The sequence below is a fragment of the Osmerus eperlanus genome, chromosome 4, assembly GCF_963692335.1.
Source record: "Osmerus eperlanus chromosome 4, fOsmEpe2.1, whole genome shotgun sequence".
Lineage (NCBI taxonomy): Eukaryota > Metazoa > Chordata > Actinopteri > Osmeriformes > Osmeridae > Osmerus > Osmerus eperlanus.
In genome coordinates, this window is record NC_085021.1 from 4,174,301 (window position 1) to 4,185,751 (window position 11,451).

The 11,451-nt window shown below is 47.5% G+C and overlaps 1 long non-coding RNA gene across 2 annotated transcripts; it reads left to right on the forward strand.

Moving 5' to 3' along the window:
- The first annotated feature begins 9,222 nt into the window (after positions 1-9,222).
- Positions 9,223-11,132, forward strand: LOC134018196 (uncharacterized). Of its 2 annotated transcripts, XR_009929888.1 has the most exons (5): positions 9,223-9,269; positions 9,853-9,987; positions 10,215-10,360; positions 10,510-10,629; positions 10,895-11,132. It is a non-coding gene; the product is annotated as an uncharacterized LOC134018196 (long non-coding RNA). The 2 variants fall into 2 exon arrangements; XR_009929887.1 differs by lacking the exon at positions 9,223-9,269 and having other exon boundaries at positions 9,409-10,008.
- Positions 11,133-11,451: the final 319 nt, after the last annotated feature.

Sequence of the window (11,451 nt, forward strand, 5' to 3'; positions counted from 1 at the left end):
CTTCCGACACTGGGTGTCGTAGGCTCTTTTCTGCCGCACCCCAGAGTTAGCCTGGGCCTGACGAGCGTACTCATGGACTACTTGGAGGCGATCTATCAACCTCCGGTAGTAATCCATCTCCTTTCCTCCAGCAATCTCCGGCTCGGGCGGGGTCCCGAAAACCAAGTCCACCGGTGTCCGTAATTCCCGCCCAAACATGAGGGCAGCTGGTGTGCACTGGCTGGACTCTTGGACGGCCGTCCGGTATGACCACAGGACCAGGGGCAGGTGGCGATCCCAGTCCCGCTGATGTTGGCTGGTCAGGATGGCGAGCTGGGTAGCCAAGGTGCGGTTGAACCGCTCCACCAGCCCGTCGCTCTGAGGGTGGAGAGGCGTCGTCCTCGTCTTGGATACTCCCAGCCGTCGGCAGACCTCGCTAAAGACCTGGGACTCGAAGTTCCGCCCCTGGTCACTATGGAGTTCCGCAGGGACCCCGAAGCGGGCAAACATTTCCTCTACCAGCCTTTCCGCAGTTGTGATGGCACTCTGATCCGGCACCGCGTATGCCTCCGGCCATTTGGTGAAATAATCCATGGCCACAAGGACGTAGCGGTTGCCGGAATCAGTCACTGGAAAGGGCCCAAGTATGTCCACCGCTACTCGCTCCATCGGAGCCCCCACCAGGTACTGCTGCAATGGGGCATGGGAGCGCTGCGTTGGCCCTTTTTTAGCTGTGCAAAGGTCACAGCAGTGCACGTACAGCTCCATGTCCCGTCGACACCCTGGCCAATAGAATCGGCCCCTGAGGCGGCGGAGGGTCTTGGCGATGCCGTAGTGCCCCGCCCCCACCGAGCCATGGACGGTCTGAAGGACCTGTTGGCGGAGTTCACGGGGTACCAGCAGCTGTAGGAGGTCGCTTCCCCGGCCAGGAGCTTGCCACCTCCGGTGCACCAGCCCGTCGTGGAGCTCCAAGTTGCCACACTGTGATTGGTAAGCCTTAACCTCCGGTCCGTGGGCAGATACTTCTGTCCATTCGGGACACCGCCCCCTTGCTAGCCAGTTGATTACCACCGCCAAGGTTGCGTCGGCCTCCTGGCATTGTTGCAGCTGAGCGGAGGTCCATGGGGAACTCCCCTCGCAGTCAGCGGTCTGAATGGCTGCCACCGTCAGTGGTTGGTCCCGCTCCTCCTGTCGTTGGCAATATCGACATTCCAATACTGCACACGGCCGGCGGGAGAGGGCGTCAGCATTAGCATGCAACCGACCTGCTCGATGCTGGATCTCGAAGTCATACTCCTGTAGGGCCTCCAGCCAGCGAGCCACCTGGCCCTCAGGGTTCTTAAAGTTCAACAGCCAGGTAAGGGAAGCATGATCGGTGCGCACAAGAAAATGGCTGCCATGCAGGTACGGCCGGAACTGTCGCAGTGCCAGGACCACTGCCAACAGCTCACGCCGGGTCACACAGTAGTTCCTTTCAGCTCGGTTCAGATTGCGGCTAAAGTAGGCTACTGCGCGCTCCACACCTCCAACACTCTGGGACAGTACGGCGCCAACCCCTACGTTGCTGGCATCGGTGTCCACGATGAAGGGCTGTTCCGCATCCGGGTAGGCCAAAGTGGGAGCCTCGGTAAGGTCAGTTTTGAGCTGGGTGAAGGCTCCGGCACACACGTCGTCCCAGTCAAAAGGCTGTCCCTTGTCAGTCAACCGATGGAGGGGTTTGGCGATTGTGGCGAAGCCCCGGACGAAACGCCGGTAATAGGACGCCAGGCCCAAGAAGCTCCGCAGTTCGTTGATGTTGGCAGGGGGGGGCCAATTCTGGACCGCGGCCACCTTGGCGGGGTCGGTAGCTACCCCGTGCGCGCTGACCACATGGCCCAAGAACTGTGTTTCTCTTGTCAGCAGGCGACACTTGGCAGGGTTCAACCGCAACCCAGCCTGACGAATGGCTCCAAAGACCTCCTGCAGGTTACCCAGGGCTCGGTCAAAGTCGCTGGCATGCACCAGCAGGTCATCCAGGTACACCACACAACGACTCCGTGGTATTTCAGCCAGCACCCTCTCCATCAGCCGTTCGAACGTCGCTGGTGCGTTACAAAGTCCAAACGGCATAACCCGAAACTGCCACAGTCCCTGTCCAATGGTAAAGGCGGTCTTTGGTCGTGCGTCGGGGCCAACTCCACCTGCCAGTAGCCACTACGCAGATCAAAGGAACTGAACCAGCTGGAGCCTGTGATATGGTCGAGGGCGTCATCTATGCGAGGGAGTGGGTAAGAGTCCTTCTTGGTCACCGCGTTGAGACGTCGATAGTCTACGCAGAACCGCCAGCTGTCGTTTTTTTTTCGGACCAGGACAGCTGGTGCGGCCCACGGACTGTCAGAGGGCTCAATTACCCCAGCAGCAGCCATCTCCCTAACTTTGTCTTCTGCCACCTGTCGCTTGCCGAGGGCCAGGCGGTGAGGCCGCAGGCGGATGGGTTGAGCGGTACCGGTGTCGATGGCATGCTGAACCAAACCCGTCCGCCTACAGTCCTCATCGTTTGCTGCAAAGATATCTGCATAGTCCTCTAAGAGGTGCCTCAACTGGCCGCACTGCTGTTGGTCAAGTCCATCACTGCTGCGTCGGCAGAGTTCCCTCACCGCCTCAGACGTCTCCGCCGATGTATGGTTGGTGGGCTGACCCGGCATGGAGTCGCTGGTGGCGGCTGTTTGGCGGCTGGCTTGCCGGTCTCTGGCCTTCGTGTTCTTGTCCTGGCCGGCCTGGAGCGCCACCGTCTCCCCACCAAGGGTGATGGCTGCCCCCGGGACATCAACATAGGCACCCCAATGGGACAGCAGGTCCAGGCCGATAATGCATGAGTCCTGGATATTGGCGAGCCAGAACTCGTGCTCCGCCTCCTGGTTCCCAGCCTGGATCCGCAGATGCTTCTTCCCCTTTGTAGCAGCCTTCTCCCCTGTCACCGTCACCAGGTTCGTGTCTGACTTTGCCCATGCTCCGGAGAGCGTCCCCAACGTTCCTGGAAGGACGCCAGGACGCACCAGTGAGACGGTAGACCCCGTGTCTACTAGAGCTTTGCAGGGTTGGCCATCAAGCCAGCAGTCCAAATACAGTCCCCTAGTGTGGCCTACACGACCAATCAACAGTTCTTGGCTCAAGGGAGGGGTCAACAACTGGAGTGGCGGGCCCCTCACTGCGCCACCCCCCCCGTCGTTTCCCGTCTGCTGTGGTGCTCTGGCGACTGGTGCTGGGCAGTCACGAGCAATGTGACCAGGTTCGTCACAACGATAGCACCGAAGAGTGGATCGAGGTCGACGGTTCCCAGCTGAGGTTGGCCGCCGCTGAAACTGCACCTGACAAACTGGCTCAGCCTCCTCACCCTCACAGTCGATGGCCCGGACGTGTGGAAGGGTCAGCCGTGGGGCAGCCTGAGTGCAGAGCACCGCCTCCGCCCGTACCGCTTCTTGAAGAGCCCCCTCCAGGGTTCTGGGCATGGTGAGACGCACATGCTGGCGTAGCTGCTCTGGCATAAGCCCCTTGAGGAATGCATGGAGAGCCAGCTCCCCTCGTGCAGCGGCGTCGAACGTTGGATAGCCATGGCGGGCGTAGAGCTGGATATCCGCGGCGAAAGCGCCCAAACTCCCTCCCTCCTGGCGGCGACAGCTGGCTAGCCTGTCCCTACTCTGGTCAGGGAATGGTTGCTGCCCAAACCGCCTCTCCAAGGCCCTGATCAAGGTCTCCAGGTTCCGCTGTTCCCCAGGGGTCAGATCCAGGAGCACCTGCAGCGTATTTCCCTCCAGCGCCAGGGCCAGATGAGTGGCGGCTTCTTCGCTGCTCCAACCACCGTGCCACACTGCCAACTGGAACTGGGCAAGATATGGCTCCAGGAGAGTCTCTCCATTGAACTTGGGCACCTTCGCTGGTGTTCTGGGAATGGCAGTGGAACGGGGCAGGTTGGCCCCAACATCCACCTGTGGAGACGCCCCAGGTAGGTCAGGTTGGATGTTCACAGCTATGGCTGTGTGTTCTGTGGTTCCACTCCCGGCCTCTAGGGGGCGACAAGGCCGTGGCACACTGGACCCATCAGCGTGAGATGATGTTCTTGCACGCTACATCTTCAGCCTCCGTTTTTCCAGGTGTATCCGAGTCCTCTCTGTGGTCTCTTCCAGATCTGCGATTTCTTCCTACATCCTGCGTGGTCGCGCCATCCCACTTCTGACACCAATGTAACGATGGCGCTAGAGGGCTATAATGGAGTGGATGCTCAATGATGTGACGCCGAGAAGAAGACCTTTTTATCCTGTGTCCCATACACCGCTCGACTACAGGTTTTATTACTACACCTCCAATCACATGTGAATGCCAACAACAAGTCATTAACTCACATACAATTCACAGTTATGGCAACAACGACAACTTATAGTTACTAACATCGATACATCATCCACTGACAAACCTAATCGACAGAACAACAACACTCAACTCAAACATGCATGCAACATTAATTAAACATGAAACAAGTATGTGAATTGCGCCACCCACAATCCTTTGCGCCAACAGCGCGAGTTAACAGCGACCAATCCGTGGGTCGCTACAATATCAACCAATAACTAAACTTGCAGAAACAATGAAATACAATGAAAAACTATTCACATTGTAAGTTCTGTGCACATTGTTTTTTTCATTATATCTACAGAATTTTTTTTTTGATTATGCATTTAAATATCAGTCTTCTGGACACAGCTTGTGATAAGTATGATATGCTCTTATGTGCTATGACATTGATTTTTACGATATGTGCCCAAAAATGCTTAAACAATTTATAGGTTTATTTTGCACAAACGTATCCCTCCTGCACCCAACATTTTTACGCAATAAACTCCGTTCAAACATCAACCTGTTCAAGCTGACCAGCTGTTTACAAACCCATTTATACTTCCAGTAGCATGTCGAATGAACGAGCAGCAAGCAAAACGCCCCTCACTACACAATTTAAGTAAAGGAACAGTTTGAAAATACCACAATGCAAAACAATGTCACTTTCCTACTGCATTCTCATTGTGTTGAAAAATATATTCTTAACCTTTTTTTCGTTTTTTTTTTTTACCTTCATCACTATTCAAAGCAAAATCGTGTCAACACACTTAAGCTAAAAACACTAATTGATAGAGACTTGTTGGGTGTGCTTTGCCTTCGGCAAGGGCACAACCTTTGTTCTCTCACATATATAGTATTATTATTATTCTTTTTGCCCCCCTAAAACTCAGTCAATATTTGGCCTACATAGACAACCTAGGTGTCAAAAGTTTCGTCTTGGTAGCGATTGAGTTGCTTCTATTGGGATTTACGTTCCGTTGCATGGTTTAAGTGGAAATTAAGTTTTTGTGGCGAAAAGTGAAGCTAACGGTGGCTAACTTGCTAGCCACAGTCAATGACGCTACTTACGTCACTAATGTCACGAAAACTCGCGTGACTACCTCTAGCAGAACATTAGTTTAGCAGCTCGTTAACTTCTGGGAGATAGCTAAGCTAACTGCTTTACTGCAAGGCAGCTTCAGAAACGCCACAAGCAAAGAGGCCAGGGTGATAACTATTTACTAATTTTACTTTCTGATATGACACACAATTGTGACGTGTAATGTACAATATAAGCTGATTTTATTAAGGAAGTACATCTACTTTCGGAAACAGTAGTCTACTATGTCACTGAAGTATTAGCATCATGACATTAGCCTCTGTTGCCCGGGCAACACATACTACAGTGGTCTATGATGCTTCTGTTTTCAATCGTTAAAATAAACATTCCTCACAAATACATTTTCGTTGTAGGATTTATTATGACATTACATTACAAGTAAACGATTTGTGGGTGAAATTATCATTACCTGTGGTTTCAAACCAGTGTTGCTCACTGAAACGCTGTAGCCTACGCGAGACACTACCAAAACATCTAGCGTTACAGCTGTAGGAAGTCAAACGGCGACAGAACATGTTCGGCACTCCCCTTACTTAAATCAAAAATCTATCTAACTACTAACCTTAACTTCATTGCCACAGCCTAAACTTTGTCAATCTGTTCATGAAAATAATTAATTTCAGCCTAAACCGTACAACGGAACGTTAAATCCAATTCAACCTACGCAATCGCTACCAAGACGAACACAGCAGTAGTCTAGTACTGTACCGTAGTAGTACAATTTACCGGGGCAGCTTCTCCACACAGGTGGAGAAGCTGTTGTGAGCTTTTTATGAAAGCGATTTTCCACTAAATAAATGTCAAGCTTATTTACGTTTTTGGGGGCATATTTTCAGTTAGCAGATGGTACTGTTTGAATCGCGATTCCATCTTCTACTGCCTACAATAATCTTCAAAGGGGGTTCTTTATTCATGAATGAATGCAATATGAGTAGGCTAAATTCCTTAAAATATCACGAGAAGGGAAAAACTTAAAAGGACGTTTAAGTCATAGAGATTAGGTCAATTTTTACACCGGTCTGCCAAATTTATTCGTTTTGATTCAACGATGAGGCTGCCTCTTGCAGGTGAAATAAGACATCTATTTCATTCTACACTTCACTCGTATTTTCAGTTGTAAATGAGCAGCAAAAAAAAATGCTTTTAAATCTATGTAATCTTTATAAATAATAAGTATGCATTTTTATATAAAGTATACAGAAATATCAGTTGTAAAAATGTCATTCAAAAACGGACCCCTGTGCAACCGACGCAAGCAAGCAACGCAAGCAAGCACACCCTACAATTTCCCCAGAAATTGTACCCTCTCTAGTTTTAACTGTTATCACTACTCAGTTTTAAAATATGAAAGGCTGGGAAATCATTTTCTATTGTGATGTAATAAAAAAACTCAAAACCTTTTCTCACAATACTGTTTACATACTTTCACACTGTTTTTAAGCTATAAACACATTTTTTACAGTTGTTTTTGCATCCTTTTTCATCTGTAAAAACTATCGCAATGCATAACAATGACAGATATACTTATAACATTTTTTAAAGCACATACCTCTTTTAAACATTTTGTAAAACCTTCTTCACTATTCAAGCCATCAAAACAATCGTTTCGACTGCTTTCAGCAAACACACATTTTCTTCAGGAAATGTACCTTCCTAGTTTTACATGCTGCCCTGCATGCTGGGTACTCAAGAGCGCTGACAGCTGATTTTTTAGCTGTGCTCCGACTGCGTGATATGACGAGATGCTAGTGACGCGCTAAGGTCTCTGAGTCTCCTGCATTAACAAGTTCTGCTTGATTAGCAAGCTATTTTACTAATGTTTTGTTAGCTATTGAATGGTAATGCAAGATAGCTAAAAACAATGTTAGTTAGCTTGGCTAAACTGGTTTTCATAGCAACAGAAATCAACAAATCAGATCAGTCGAACTTTATTCAGAAAGGGGGGGATCTGTATTTTTTACTCTACTCTTAACGCATGACTATGTTTAACTTAATGTCTGCACCTCTCTGTCACCAACTGTCTCTGGAGTGGAGTGTGGGGGCTTCATATCCAACAAATTACACCCCTGAACTTTTAAAACAGATCTAATGGCCTACTACAATTGTAAATATATTATGGCTTCTTCTCCAATTGGGCCTCAATACAATGTCATCTAATATTTTCTGCCCATTCTGCACAGTTTTTGGGGACTTTCCACACCAGCACCCTTTGCCCAGTCCCTCTATTCTGCCCTACTACATGTGTTTTCCAACACCAGTTACAATCAACCCTGGGCAGGGACGGCGCCAGAGAATTTTTAATACAGGTTCTGAGGAGGTGCTAGATCATTGACAGGGGGAGCTGTGCAATTATATATACATAAATACAATTAATAAAGAAACAGTACTTCTCTTGAGTGGTTTTTATTCAGATGAATAATCATTGGATGCAGGTCAAAAGTCTATCACTTGAACTGGTTTCATCACTTAAGACACTCAAAGTCAGCAGCTTGGCATACTGGGACATGGAAAGGATTAAACATTTAGACTTTCAGTAAAGTAAAAAATGCTGGTTTGTCCTTTTTCATCAATGTCCTCAAAAAAGCAGTCTGCAGAGCTACTGTGTCTGTGGGGTGACTGTCTGTCTGTGTCTCTGGAGGGCGGGCAGGCAGGCAGGTGGGCAGGCGGCCAGGCCAGCTGAATGAAGCTGTCCAGCTAGAGAGGGATAGTCCAGCAAGGGGTCTGTGATGCTCTCAGCATTCTCTGTTGTTGCTCTCAGCATCCTCTATTGAACTCTGTTGAGCAGGCCTCTGCATGACCCTCCAGACCTGTAAAAGTGAAGAAAGGATCCATGTCAGTTCAGTTGTGAAAAACAAAGCTTTTTCCATCTACACTTGACATAAACTACAGTTTTGACTTTGAAATGCAGTGGCATTACTTGAACTTGAATCCAAATGTGTTGACCTGATGGAGACCCATGCAAAGTCACTCAAAACACGGGTTTGATTCCAGGCTCTGGCAAGAGTATTTAGCTCTAAACTGGTCAATATATACACATCTGACAAAAGACCAGGGGCCCGTTCGTCGTAAGGGTTGAAGGTATGTTAATCAATTGTCCCTTTAGCCCGTTAACATTAGCGAGCTAATTGAGAACCGCAAATATCTGTTCGTCGACGGCTGATCCGCATCCAAATCATCTGGTTAATTTCAATCAGGCTAAACTTTATGGAACGCCGACAGGGTCAAATGTACTCGTAATTTAAACGCATATTTTTGATTGGACACCCGTTTAGGAAGCGCCTGCAGCTGTTTCATAAGCGGCTGCAGCCGTAAATGTGCAGGCGAAAGTTACACATGAATGTACGCGTTAGTTAACGCTTGCAGGCGTTAAATAAACGCCTGTATATTTACACGTGCAATTGCAGGCGTTAAATAAACGCCTGTATATTTACACGTGCAATTGCAGGCGTTAAATAAACGCCTTTATATTTACACGTGCAATTGCAGGCGTTAAATAAACGCCTGTATATTTACACGTGCAATTGCAGGCGTTAAATAAACGCCACATGCAAATCACTGCCCACAATTTACCTAGCTCCTCCTGCAGTTATCTGGGCTAGTGTGATTTGATTCTTCCCTGTATTTTCAAGTACCAGCTCCTCCCCACTGTAGAAGCGGAAGATCTCAAAACAAGTTTAGCCCAGCACACATAAGTTTGAAGGATGAGAAGATGGCAAGAAGGAACTTCCTAAGACAGTGTAAGCAGACACTAAATTACTGCACTCAGCTTTTTCTGTCGGATAACCCTGGACACGACGACCTTCAGTCCATGTTGACAAAGGTACAGTTTTTTCGAAATCATTATTTGTGACTTAATCGTAATCTTCACTGGCTAGCTAGGCTAACAGGGGTTTAACTTGGTCACTCGCTGTGCGGATAGCTTTTGTTTGTTTGTTTTTTAGCAATGTATTGCTACTGTGATACTTCTGCATTGCTAGCTAGCCAGTCACTGACTAGTCTAGACTGTTGGATAAAGACTAGCTATTTGCGTTTCGTTTTTATCCGTGAAAGCTGCCATGTTAAGGCTGGACAGTCCATATCCAACTATCTGTCCCCTAGTTATGTAGCTAGCTAAACGAGTTAGCCTCAACCCCCAACCATCTGCTATCCTCAGTAGTCAGTACAGTAGGCTCCAGTGCTGCACATTCTTGACATTCATTTTTTGTTGTTACCTAAAGTCGATTAGTCTAGCTAGCTGGTATTTTGAGGCAAAACCACTGCTGAAGGCAAGCAAGCTCAACCTTCAACCTAGGCGACTATTTGTTCACGTTCTTATGAGATATGGTCGATAAATTATTACTGGTTTAGATACAACAACAAAAAATACTAGCCTTGTCTACTTTAACACCATTGTCTTCTTTCAGGCTGGAAACAATGCAGCGAAGCCTAGAGTGGGCAAAGGGGTACGCTCTTAAATGTTGCTTCAGCAGACGGCCTGATAGCTGAAGTGTCCGAGCTCATGCAGGAGAGTCGCACCCATGGTCGGCATGCACAACCAGGTGGGAACCATTTCAGTGGGGGTGGGTGCTCACAGCTCAGATAGTCCTTTGAGTTGTTTCACACATTGTTCACTTGCTGCCCATTGCATTTTCCCTTGTGCAGTATTTTTTACTGCCCTAATTCATTTGTTGTTAAATTGCAGTGGTATTTAACAGTGCATGCCTAGAGCTTGTGCAAGTTACAGTCTCTTAAATGTTGTAAGCACAGCATTGTATTATTGTTGCAGCCAGTTCCGGTTACCAGGCTCCATTGACTTGGAGTGGAGCTAGAGGTGCTCCTCATTATCACATCACCGGAGAGCAACTGAGGGGTCTGATGATAGATGGCAGATATTCTTCACGTGTTCCATTCTACACTCAAACCACATCTAAGGTCAGTTGTGCTTGGGGTTGAATGCTATGAAATGCAACGCTTTTAAATGCATGGTTTCCACAATTTTGGCATGAATGGGTTGTCAATAATCAAGTACTCTAGTGATACATTGTCTCATCTGGGCATTGTCAATCTTTCTGTCTTGTCAGGCACTTTGCATTAACCTGAAGGCAGCTGCCTTCCCATCAATGTTGCAGAGGCTGCACAGAAGGTACAGTGTTGCTGCTCTGAATTCTTTATAACACATCGATGGAAACTACAGACTGAAGGTAGATGCTCGCTCGCTCACTCACTCACTCACTCACTCATTCACTTTCTTGGTATATCTTGGTTATTTAAACTGTAGGTTGTAACATCTCAAATGCTATCAGGTAGCTCACTTGTTTATCAATTAGAGCAAGAACTGACATGGATATGTGGATAAGAATAGTTTTATGATGTTGCTGCTACTTTGGTTATTGATACAGTAGTAGCACCTTGAAATATACATGCTTATAGTGACAAAGTCCAATGTTATGTTTTTTGTGATTTCAGGTGGAGGATAGTCATCCATGGTGGCATTGATGGTTACAGCTGCCTTGTGTTTCTCCACGCTTCCAGCAACAAGTGCAGCATTACTAAATGCTGAGGCCACACAGTCCATCCAGGCTTAGAACAGGTGATTGCCACCTATTGAATTGGATAACCATGGACCGGAACAGATAATCAATATTTTCCTGCAGTAGTGAATGTAGGTTACGGCTCGACATTAAATTATAACGAGAAGAAGAAGAAGAAGTGAATGTAGCTTGTTTCATAACAACATAGGTTGATGGAGTGATATGGAGGGGTGATTGTCATTGTTTGTTTACTAATTGTTAAAAATAAACAATGTATATCTTGAATCTGCCCTGAGAGTCGTCCTTGTGTCTTGCCTCTAACATTATACATTTGTGGTTGAGGGACTGCAAAAGCCATAGCAAATAGAATAGAATATAACTTCACTTTTACAGAACTTTGTGGTGTCAGACACATACAACATGTAGTATGCACACAGGTATGTGCAGTATTTACAGGTATATGAAAGATGATCTGATCCATCGACGTGTTCA